This window comes from Neopelma chrysocephalum, unplaced genomic scaffold (genome assembly GCF_003984885.1).
Source record: "Neopelma chrysocephalum unplaced genomic scaffold, ASM398488v2 Primary Assembly neopelma1_95271, whole genome shotgun sequence".
Taxonomy (NCBI): Eukaryota; Metazoa; Chordata; class Aves; order Passeriformes; family Pipridae; genus Neopelma; species Neopelma chrysocephalum.
In genome coordinates this window covers 1-3198 of record NW_020923953.1, presented here as the reverse complement: position 1 = coordinate 3198, position 3198 = coordinate 1, and the positions used below count along the sequence as shown (strand labels likewise).

The 3198-nt window shown below is 59.6% G+C and overlaps 1 long non-coding RNA gene across 1 annotated transcript; it reads left to right on the top strand.

Moving 5' to 3' along the window:
* Nucleotides 1-1510: 1510 nt before the first annotated feature.
* LOC113980808 lies at nt 1511-3067 on the top strand. Its single transcript, XR_003538226.1, has 3 exons — nt 1511-1536; nt 2275-2337; nt 2983-3067. It is a non-coding gene; the product is annotated as an uncharacterized LOC113980808 (long non-coding RNA).
* The last annotated feature ends 131 nt before the right edge of the window (nt 3068-3198 follow it).

Below are 3198 nucleotides of genomic sequence, written 5' to 3'. Positions count from 1 at the left end.
GTCCCTGTCCTTGTCCCTGTCCTTGTCCCTGTCCTGGTCCCTGTCCTGGTCCCTGTCCTGGTCCCTGTCCTGGTCCCTGTCCTTGTCCCTGTCCTTGTCCCTGACATGGTCCCTGTCCTTGTCCCTGACATCATCCCTGTCCTTGTCCCTGCCATCATCCCTGCCATCATCCCTGGCATCATCCCTGCCATCATCCCTGTCCTTGTCCCTGCCATCATCCCTGCCATCGTTGCCCCATGGAGCCAGCGGGGTGTGGGTTGTTTTGGGGGGGCCCTGCTGCAGAGATCACCCTGGTTCAGGGGGGTTCCAGAGCCAGCAGGGTGTGGGTTGTTTTGGGGGGGCCCTACTGCAGAGATCACCCCATTCCAGGGGGTTCCAGAGCCAGCAGGGTGTGGGTTGTTTGGGGGGCACCTGCTGCAGAGATCACCCCGTTCCAGGGGGTTCCAGACCCCCCCCCCCCGGGTTTGTGTCCCTGTGATTCCAGCAGAGCAGGAGCTCCCGGGGTGACCCTGGGAATGCTGTGTCACAGCCCGGGGCGAGGGCACCGGGAATGGCTTCCCACTGCCAGAGGGATTTTGGGAAGGAATTCCTCCCTGGGAGGGTGGTGAGAAGCTGGACTGGAATTCCCAGGGAAGCTGTGGCTGCCCCTGGATCCCTGGGAGTGCCCAAGGCCGGGCTGGAGCAGCCTGGGATGGCGGGAGGTGGAACCACACCATCATTCCCACCCAAACCATTCCATGGCTCCGTGAATCCCACCGAGGGTTTCTCCCGCCCCTCCAAAGGTCCAAGCCCGACATCAAGATGGAGCCCAGTGCTGGCAGGCCCATGGATTACCAGGTGGGTGACAACAGGGGGGGACCCTTTCCCAGGGAACAACTCCATGCTGAGCTCCCACAGAACTTCCCAGGAGCTGGAATTCAGAGGGTGGAGTGACAAACCCAAGATTGGGTTTATGAGCTGGGCGGGTTCTCCCATGTGATGTGGAGCCCAATTAAGCCCAAATTAAACTCTCCCAGGTTCCCCTTGGAGCAGCCCGGGATGGTGGAAGGTGTCCCAACCCGTGGCAGGGAACTGGGTGACCCTCAGGGTCCTTTCCAGCCCCACCCACCTGCTCCAGGGTTCCGTGATCCCGTTGTGATCCCGGCCGAGCTCTGATCCCACAGCTCGGATAAATCCACGTGGTTCCCACCTGGCTTGAAGGCCGCACCCTATGGGGCCAAAACAACAGGGAATTCCCGGGATCTCCTGCATCCCACACCCCCCTGGGATGTGCCCGAGCAACCCCGGTGTCCCCGGGATTCCCCGAATCCGGGAAAACGCCTCCAAAGGAGGGGCAGGGAGAGGAATCCCGGCCCTGCCGGTGCCAGGGGGAGGTGAAGGTGCCCCCAAACTCCCCGTCCCCAGGTCAGTGTGACGGTCATCGAGGCCCGGCAGCTCGTGGGGCTCAACATGGACCCCGTGGTGTGCGTGGAGGTGGGAGAGGAGAAGAAGTTCACGTCCATGAAGGAATCCACAAACTGCCCCTACTACAACGAGGTGGGTCCGGGTTTGGGGAGGGCAATTCCAGGGCTGCTCTGCCCTAGGGGAAGGGGCATCACCCATCCCCTGGCGCTGCTTTGGGCTTTGTCCAGGTATCCCACATGGATCAGGGGTGGGAGCCCTGGAAAATATGGAAAATCCCGGATTTTGCCATTAGCTGTCAAAGCACTTTTGGATTTCCCGTCGTCTCCCGGGAGAGCCGATGAGCTCCAGCTTTTCCTTTGTGCTCTGGAAGTTCTCCTTGGGATCCAGAGCTGTAAAACTGTTTGGTGTTTCACCAAATTAATTCCACACCTTCCATGAGATCAATTCCCGGACTTTCCATTGGAATTCCACACTTTGGGATTGTTCAGGTGTCCCTTCACAGGGAAGGATTCCTTCCCAATATCCCATCAACCCTCTGGCAGTGGGAAGCCGTTCCCTCCTTGTCCTGTCATTCCATACCCTCTCCAACTCTCCTGGAGCCCCTTCCAGTGCCAGGAGGTGGAATCCGGGTGGAATTTGGAGCCTTTGGGGTTGGCGGGAGGTGCCCCTGGGGTCACCTGGGGTGGATTTTCTGAATTATCCTCGGATTTTCCAAGGGTTTAGTGCTTCCCTCAGCCCCACCCGGGGTCCAGAGGTCGGTGTTGGGGTCCCAGGGGAATGTCCCAGGTGCTGCAGGGGCTTTTCCCAGGGTTTTTCGACCCCAGGGATCCCCCCCTGGATCCTCCCTGACGGCTCCTCCTTCCCTTCCAGTACTTTGTCTTCGACTTCCACGTCCCCCCCGACGTCATGTTCGACAAGATCATCAAGCTGTCCGTGAGTCAGAGCCGTTCCCTCGGCCTTTTCCTGGGATTTGGGGAGAAAACGGCCCCTTTTGGGATGGATTTGGGCTCCTCGGTGGGAGATTCCCAACAGGAACCGAGGGGTTCATTCCCACAGCCCCCCCCCCCCCCCCCCCCCCCCCCCCCCCCCCGCTGGCAGAGCCCCCAGTCCTGAATTCCCTCCAATCCTGGATCCATCCAACTCCTGAATTCCCTCCAATCCTGGGTCCATCCAGCCCCTTCCCTCCAATCCTGGATCCATCCAGCTCCTGAATTCCCTCAAATCCTGGATCCATCCAACTCCTGAATTCCCTCCAATCCTGGATCCATCCAGCTCCTGAATTCCCTCCAATCCTGGATCCATCCAGCTCCTGAATTCCCTCCAATCCTGGATCCATCCAGCCCCTGAATTCCCTCCAATCCTGGATCCATCCAACCCCTTCCCTGAAATCCTGGATCCATCCAACCCCTTCCCTTAAATCCTGGATCCATCCAGCTCCTTCCCTTATATCGTGGATCCATCCAGCCCCTGAAGGATCAGCTCCTTTCCCATCCCACCCCAAACGCCTCTGGAAAGATCCTCGTGGCTCCCGGGGCACGGGAATGGGAACCCGACCGGTTTTCCCGTCTGGAATTCCAGGTGATCCACTCGAAGAACCTCCTGCGCAGCGGGACACTCGTGGGATCCTTCAAGATGGACGTGGGGACCGTTTATTCCCAGCCCGGTAGGGAATTTGGGAATGCTGCTGGAATTGGCCCTGTGGGAGCCGTGGGGGAACAACCAGGGAGGGGCTGCTTTCCTTGGAAAGCCCTTCAGCCTCTGGAATGTGCTCCAAGCTCTCCCGGGATCCTTCCC